At 37.0% G+C, this 8,678-nt stretch overlaps 1 pseudogene; it reads left to right on the top strand.

The window, feature by feature from the left end:
- Window positions 1-399: 399 nt before the first annotated feature.
- On the top strand, window positions 400-976 carry LOC122235763 (annotated as a pseudogene).
- The last annotated feature ends 7,702 nt before the right edge of the window (window positions 977-8,678 follow it).

Below are 8,678 nucleotides of genomic sequence, written 5' to 3'. Positions count from 1 at the left end.
AACTGGGACAAACACTGAGAACTGTCACTGGTGATGTATATCTGGAGCCTGTGTCGACACGTGCCTGACCGAAGGACGCTCCACTGCTCCCTTTGTTAAACACCTGTCCTCTGGGACTTCACCGATATTCTCAAACCCACATCTAGCTCCGGCCCTTGGGAGTGTGTTTCTGTAGAAACTGTGTTAATTCGATTTGGACTGCGCTTGTGTTGCTGTTAAAGATCCGTGCATTTGATCAGCTCGCTTCACTATTCTTAATTTTTAAAAGTGGTGGGCTTCAGGTTCTAAAGTATACCAGAGGAACTTGCCGACTGATCCTGTCACTAAAGACAAGTAAAACTCCCGGCCAAAACAATCTTAAACACTTCTCTGTACTCTTTTGCTGCATCTACTGTGAGAATGAAGGCCATTCTCAGCAATCAGACTGTTGACGGTCCAGAAAACATCGACATCACTCTGCAAGGGACGTGCCGTTACTGTGAGAGGCCCCAGAGGACCCCTGCAAAGGGACTTCAATCACATCACTGCAAAACTCAGTCTCTTCGGAAGGAAAATGAAGAGGCTCCGAGCTGACAAAAGGTGGGGAAATGGAAAAGAACCGCTACCGTTCACACTATGTCGTCACATACAGAGCATGACGAAGGGCATTACGCTGGGTTTCCGTTACAAAATGGAGTCTGGGAATGCTCACTTTCCCATCAACGTCATTGTTCAGGAGAATGGTTCCCTTGTCGAAATCTGAAATTTTGTGGGTGAAAAATTTATCCGCAGGGTTCAGATGAGGCCAAGCGTCGCTTATTCAGTATCTCAACCCCAGGAGGATGAGTTAACTCTTGCAGGAAATGACATTGAACTTGTATCAAACTAGCTGCTTTGATTCGGCAAGCCACGACAGTTAAAAAACAAGGATATCAGAAAATTTGGGGAGGGTAGCTACATTTCTGAAAAAGGAGCGGCTCAGCAGGCTGATGGATAAGATCTAAGTTGTCCCGCGACAGAAAGAGCAAGATGCCAAAAGATTTTTCAGACTTATTTGTGAAATTTTAAAGATGGAATAAAAGCTGTATGGATTTGGGGATTTTCCTTAAGCCAGAACACACACACACACACACACACACACACACACACAAATACCTCTTAAAATTTTTTTTTTAATATTTAGTCCTTTTGGAGAGAGAAAGCACACACACAAAGGGCAGATAGAGGGAGACAGAGGATCTGAAGTGGGCTCTGTGCTGACAGCAGAGAACCCCACGCGGGGCTCAAACTCAAGAACCACAAGACCACAACTTGAGCTGAAGTCGGACGCTTAACCAACTGAGCCACCCAGGCACCCCAAAAACCCTCTTTTAAAATGCATCAGTCTGACTGGAAAAGAGCGAAAGGTGAATTTGGAAGCCTAAAGTTGTGAAGGCAGGAGCCCAGAGAGAAGCCTCCCACTGACGTCAGCATTTACAAAAGCTTCCATTTTCACAAACCTCGCAAGGCATGGGAGGGCTGGTCAAAGGTGAGGAGTCCAACAGAAGCCTGCACCCCCAGCATAAACTTGTAAGCCTAGAGCCCCTAGTAAATGAAAAACAGTCCTGGAGAAAAACACCTTCGACCCCAGGCATCGGAGAATCTCCACAGGCATGGCTCTAAGAAAACCTGAGCTTAGTAAAAACGAATCACACAACACAAAGAGACAGGATACCATAAGTGAGGTCCCACAAGGAAAAAAAGAGAGAGAGCATAGTGGCTCACCGCCCAGGGCAATTTTGCCCTGCAGGCATAATGGTTGCCATACTTGGAAAGAGAAAAATGTGGGCTACTGGAATCTAGTGTGTAGAGACCAGGGAAGCTGTTGAACATCCTACAATGCACAGGACAGCTTCCCACAATATGGATTCGTGTCTCGCCCATAATGTCAACAGTGTCAAGGTCGAGAAGCCCTGAGATAGCAGAACCAAATCTGCAAAGCTTCTGCTGGGGAATTATCAGAAATAGTATGTACAGGCGATAAGTAAAGGTGCAAACTTAAAGAAATATAAAAGAAGGAATTTGACATATGAGTAAAGAGCAAGGCAGTGTATTATCAAGCAGATGTGAAGAAGAACCAGAAAAAAATTCTAAAAATGAATTAAATAAAACAACTGGAATTAAAAATTAGTGGAAGAACGATTTTAGAAAACAGCTTTGAATTATCTAGCAAAATTGAAGGTATACATAGTCCGTGACTCAACAATTTCACTCCTAGTATATAACCTGGAGAAACTCACGCACATGTGCTCCAATATACATGTAAAATAATATATACATACACAAATGCATATACGATATTTAGACCAGCATTGTTGAAAGTAGTTAGTTCCTCCTCAAAAAGGGGGAAGAACTAACCCAACAAGATAGAATGAAATATCCAACAAAAAAAGAATGAAAATGTATAATATACTCATACAACAGACTACCTCACAGCAGTGAAAGTAAGTAAACCACAGGTACAAACATGGATTAACTTCCAAACAGCATGTTGAATGAAAGAAGCCTCCAAATATGTACAGATTATTAAGTTAAAAGAAAACAGACAAACAAAAACGGACAGAGCGGATAAAACTATAAAGAGAAGCAAAGACTTTAACTACATTGAAGTCAGGGTGGTGGTACCTCTGGTGGAAGAAGGGGTTAGAGAGCAAGAAAGGACACACAAGGGGCTTCTGGACTATTGACAATGTTCTATTTGTAGGGTGATTACTTGGAATTTGTTTTATAATTAGTTGCTAAGATGTGCATTTATTTTTTTCACACTTTTCCAAACCATGTTGCCTTTTCCCAATTAAAAAAATGTTTCTAGGGGCACCTGGGTGGCTCAGTCGGTTGGGTGTCCGACTTCGGCTCAGGTCATGATCTCACGGTTTGTGAGTTTGAGCCCTGCGTGCGGGCTCTGTGCTGACAGCTCAGAGCCTGGAGCCTGCTTTGGATTCTGTCTCCTTCTCTCTCTGCCCCTCCCCACTTGTGCTCTGTCTCTCTGTCTCTCAAAAGTAAAATAAATGTAAAAAAAAAAAAAAGTTTCTAAAATGAAGTGGGCAGGTTTAACCGCAAATAGGACAAAGCTGAAGTGAGAATTATCGTACTGGAAGACAAATCTGAAAAAATTATTCGGAACAGTTAATATAACAGTTAAAATAACTCGGAACAGCAGTTCAGAGACACAAAGAGATGAAAAGTATGACAGAAAAATTAAATTGGAATTCTGGAAGACACGAGAGAAAGAAGGTGCAGAGTAATATTTGAAGAGTTAGTGGCTGAAATTTTCTTGGAACCGAAGACTGAAAACTCTCCACTAACTGGGGAAGACGACCTAATCACAAACAGTATAAATAAAAAATAATCCACACCTACCTACACCACAGCACAGTGAAATTTTCAGAATGTCTTAATTTTTTTAATTCAAAAGAATGAAAATATATTAAAAGCAGTCAGAGAGAAAAGATATATAACCTTCAAGTAAAGGACAATTAGACTGCTTTTTTTCATCAATAGTGAAAGCCAGAGGACAGCAGACTTATATTTTTAATATACAAAAAAAAAAAAACCTGTCATCCTAGAATTATTATTCTTAGTGAAAATATCATCCATGAAAGAAAGACACATAAAAAGATGTAATATTTAATGGATTAAAGAGTAAATTATAATGGAAATTAGAAATAGTTAGAAAAGCTTAAAAACAAAGCACTACATGTCAAATTTGTTAAATATAATTAAAGTGGTACTTTAGAGGGAAATCATAATCTTAAATGTTTATGTCAGAAAATAAAAAGATTGCAAATTAATGTGTTAACCATTCAATTTCAGAAATTTAATAAAGAATAATAGATTAAGCTCAAAGAAAGAGGAAAAAAGAAAATAAAGATAAGAACCAGAATTAATAAAATAGAAAATAGAATCAGTAATGCCCAAAGTTAGGGTTTTTTTGAAAAGCCCAATAAAAGTGATAAATTCTCTGCCAAGACTGATCATCCTATGGCAAGAATAATCAAGTAGGAAAGGGAAGATACAATATACACAAAAAATTAAGAAGGAAAAGGGGGACAAAATTACATGGGCTACAAGGATTTTGAAAAGATAGTAAGATGATATTAAGAAAAATTTTATGTGCAAAATTTTGGAACTTTAGATGACATGGAAAAATTCCTAGGAAAATATAATTTACCAAAACTAACTCAAGGAAAAACATCTGAATAGTCTTTTACCCAATAAGGAAATCGAGTCAGTAGTTCTACAAAAATTCAAGAAATAAATAATTCCAGTCTTACAAAAACTCTTCTAGAAGTATAAAAACGAGAAAAATCCCCACCTCATTTTACAAACGTAGCATAACTTTGATACCAAAACCAGATCAAAAAAAGGTACAAGAACATAATTTTATAGGCCATTTATTCCCATGAATATACATGCAAAATCTAAACCAAAATATTAGCAAATCACATATAACAACATATGGAAATATACTACATCTTGACCAACGGTTTGTTCTAGGAATGAAAGCTGCTCTCTCATTTTTTTTTAAGAAAATCAATTAATGTAATTCACCACATTAACAGATTAAAGGAGATAGATCATCTCCCTTGCTAAAAAAAAAAAAAAAAAAAACAAAAAAAACAAAAAAAACCCCAACCATTTGATTAAATATCTGTACCTGATAAAAAAACTTTAGCAAACTAGAAGCAGAAGGAAATTGATAAAAGATAGCCTTTAAAAACTCACAGGAAACACTATACATAATGGTGAATCTTTGAAAGAGTCCCTACAAGTTCAGGAACAAGAAGAGAGTATACACTGTCATTTCCATTGACCTGGAACTTCTAAGCAAGGCACAGAAGGTGGGAAAGGAGAAAAGGAAGGGAGGAAAAAAGTTACAAGAATTGATAAGAGTCAAAATTGTTATTTTTCATAGATGATAAGATTATCTGTGTGACAAACCCTAAAGAATCCACAGATAATTAGAATAAATGGAAGCATTTTGCACGGTTACTGGCCAAAAATATCAATACACAGAAATCAATTTCACTTAATTTTATTTCCATGAACCAGCAAAAACAGAGAATATAACTTTTAAAACCATAGCTATACAAAATAAGATCAAAATATAAAGTAACTAGGAATATATCTAACAAAAGATTGCAAGATTTTTATGAAGAAATATTTAAAACTTTATTGAAAGACATTAAAGGGGAATTATTATTTCATGTAACAAACAGTTGTGCATAACCCATTACATGTCAAGTGGTTCTAATGCTTTATAATTATTAACCTACTAACTCCTATAATCAAATCAAAGAAAGACTTTATTATTATAATCATCCCATTTCTAGGCAAGGACACTAGAAACTATTACAGGGTCACAAATCTACTGATTTTCAATGCAGGAGGCAAATCACATAACTAATGTGACCCGTGTAGAAGCCAAGGCCTGGGCTGCCCCATTTATTAAGCACCTTCTATTATTCTGGCCATTGCTCTAGAAACTAAGATACAGTGAAAAACAAGATAGATGCGGTCCCCACTTTCATTGAGTTTTTAGTCTAGGGAGGACTTTTGCTTCTACCTATAAAAACATAATTGGCATCGAATTATCCCTCACACTGAGAACTTTAAAAGCTAGATAAAAGTGTTTGAAGGCACAAAGCCATGGCAGCCAAGACTTGAAGGACCAAGATCCAAAGAAAAGGGAAATGTACTCAGCTAATCCCAACATTGTAAAGACAATTTTTCATCAAGTAATTTGCCTAAATTGTGCACATGTAAGGCAATGCTTCAAGAAACCAAGTAGAAATTTTGGCAATGCTATGGTTCAGGAAAGACAAATTAGAGTTCAGGGCCTCAGGCTTTCAATTTAGCCAGTGGAAGAACTATATCCTAGAAGTAAGGGTCACATGGAAACAGACAAGTCTCAATTGAATCAAGTTAATTTGATCATAATCTATCTGCCTGCCAGAAGAAAATTAAATCCTTATCTGGAGGAAGTTAACATAATCTAGAGCTTCTACAATTTATCAGAAATGATATCTAACAATCAATCAAAAATTGTCAACACAAAAGATTGAAAGCCAAGAGGGAAAAATGGAAAGACCCTTATCCCCAAGAAGAAGAAAATCCAGACCCATAGGTGATTCAGATTTTTTATTTACCAGACACAGACTTTAAAATAACTATGATTAACGTATTCAAGAAAATACATTAAAGGATGGTATATTTCAGCAGAGGGCTACAATCTCAAAATGGAGAGCCCAGGACTGAAAAATACAATAACATAATGAACAACAAATAATTCATTTGATGGGTCTAACAGCAGATTAGAGTATTGGTGAACTGGAAGATGAATCAATAGAAAAATTCAGATTAAAATTAAAATGACTCTCCCAAAAAGGTGGAAAATATGTTAGACACATAGCATACAGTTAAAATCCCAACATATGTGTAATTGGTGTGACGGGAGAAAAGAAAGATAAGACAGATGCAGTATTTGAAGAGATCCTTCAAATATAAGCATTCTAAATCCTATAATATCCCAAACTGATAGGGGAGGTGGGGAGGGGGGCGTTGAAATAGGTGAAGGGGATTAAGAATATACTTATCGTGATGAGCACTAATACACAGAATTGCTGAATCACTGTATTGTACACATAAAACCAATATAACACTATATGTTAATTATACTTGAATACACACACACACACACACACAGAGGGAAAAAAGAAATGAAGAAAAACAACAAAAGGGCAAAAACAACAACAGAAATGAAGCCATAGATTCAAGAATGTCCATACCCCACCCCAGAAAAAAAAAAAAAAAAACCATAATTACATCGTAGTAAAACTGGAGAGAACAAAAACAAAGAGAAAATGTTAAAAGTAGGTGTGCTAAAAAGATACAGTGTTGCAAAGGAACAACTATAATACAATTAGCAAACTTTTCAACAGAAACAATGAAAGCCAGAAGACAATGGAATAACATCTTTACAGTGCTAAAAACACATAACTTCAGATTCAGAGTTTATAAATAGCAAAAATAACATTGGAGTGACATCGGCAAGATGGCGGAGTAGGGAACAGCAGGCTTTGTTCTCCCACAAAAAACAACTTCTATCCACAAACAAAACTAGCCCTGGGAGGGCTCAGTCATCCAATTAAGAATCTATAGCAATGCCATAGAGCAAAAATCGAGAAAAACCACAAAGAAAGATTGCTAGGGATGTTGACTTAGCTGAGCTGTCTGGAGATGGCTAGGAATAAAGAAGGGTGGGAGCTGTCAGTATCAGCCCCATGGCAGTGCCATCAGGGTCCTTGATGGCCTGCTTCATGGGGACACCAGCAGCTTTTGCCAACAGGGTAACAAACAGCCTCACACCATATACAAAACTCAGTTCAGATACAGAGACCTAAATGTGAACGTTCAAACAAAACAATGTCTGGAAGAAAACAGAAAAAAAGTATCTTCATGACCTTGCAATAGGCAAAGATTTCCTAAACAGGAACAAAAATCCCTAACTCTGAAGGAAAGTAAGTGAAAAGACATCTTAAGAGAGTGAAAAGAAAACCAGAGAGGGAGAAGATATCTGTAATACTTCTCTCTGACAAAGGACTACTATCAAGAATATGAGGGGGGCACCTGGGTGGTTCAGTCAGTGAAGCCTCTGACTTCGGTTCAGGTCATGATCTTAACGGTTCGTGAGTTCAAGCCACATGTCCAGCTCTGTGCTGACAGCACAGAGCCTGCTTGGGATTCTCTGTCTGCCCCTCCCCTCTCAAAATAAATAAACTTTAAAAATATAAACATGAGGAAGTCCTACAATCAATAAGAAAATGATAAAGAATCTAATAGAAAAATGGGCAAAGTACTTGAACAGGAAATTCACAAATTAAGAAATATGAATGGCCAATAAATATATGGAAAAAAATGCTCAACTTTATTAGTCATCAGAGATATGCAAATTTTAACCACAGGAGATGCCATTTTGTTCCCTCCAGATAAACAAACAAAATTTTTAAGTTTGACAATCTCACTATTAGTGGAAGTGTAAATTGATGTAGTCGCCTTGGAAAGCAGGATTTATGTTATCTAATGAAGATGTATATACTCTGTGAGGCAACAATTCCACTTCTACGTATACACCCTAGGGCAAGTCTTCCCTGTAGAAGAATATTCGTGGCAGCCTAGCATCCAGTACTCCCAAACTGGAATGACGGATACTTTTCATCAGCAATAGAATTGAGAAGTAATTCACACAATGAATTCTGCACTAGAATTAAAAAACAATGAATGGCAACACGCGCAACACAGATGAAAGAAGCTAGTCACACAAGAAGATGAGTGTGTGCTTTGCTTCCACTGAGAAAATATTCAAAAATATATGAAATCAAACAGTATGTCATTTCGGAATAGAAATGTGATAAAACCGTAAAGAGAAGCAAGAGAATCATGAGCACAGAATTAATGATGAAGGTTAACTCAGATCAAGGAGGGAATGGATAAGATTAGGGAGGCATTCAAAGGCAATGTTGCCATGTTCTGTTCCTTAAAATAGATAGCAGGACCATGAGTGTTTGTTGAATTTTTATTGTTTTACACACATTATAACTTACAAATGTTACTTCTTATTTAGTGATTTTTTAATGTTTATTTTTGAGGGAGAGAGAGAG

Source organism: Panthera tigris, chromosome F3 (assembly GCF_018350195.1).
Source record: "Panthera tigris isolate Pti1 chromosome F3, P.tigris_Pti1_mat1.1, whole genome shotgun sequence".
NCBI lineage: Eukaryota > Metazoa > Chordata > Mammalia > Carnivora > Felidae > Panthera > Panthera tigris.
The sequence above is the reverse complement of the archived record's forward strand: the minus strand, read 5'-3'. Positions and strand labels throughout refer to the sequence as shown.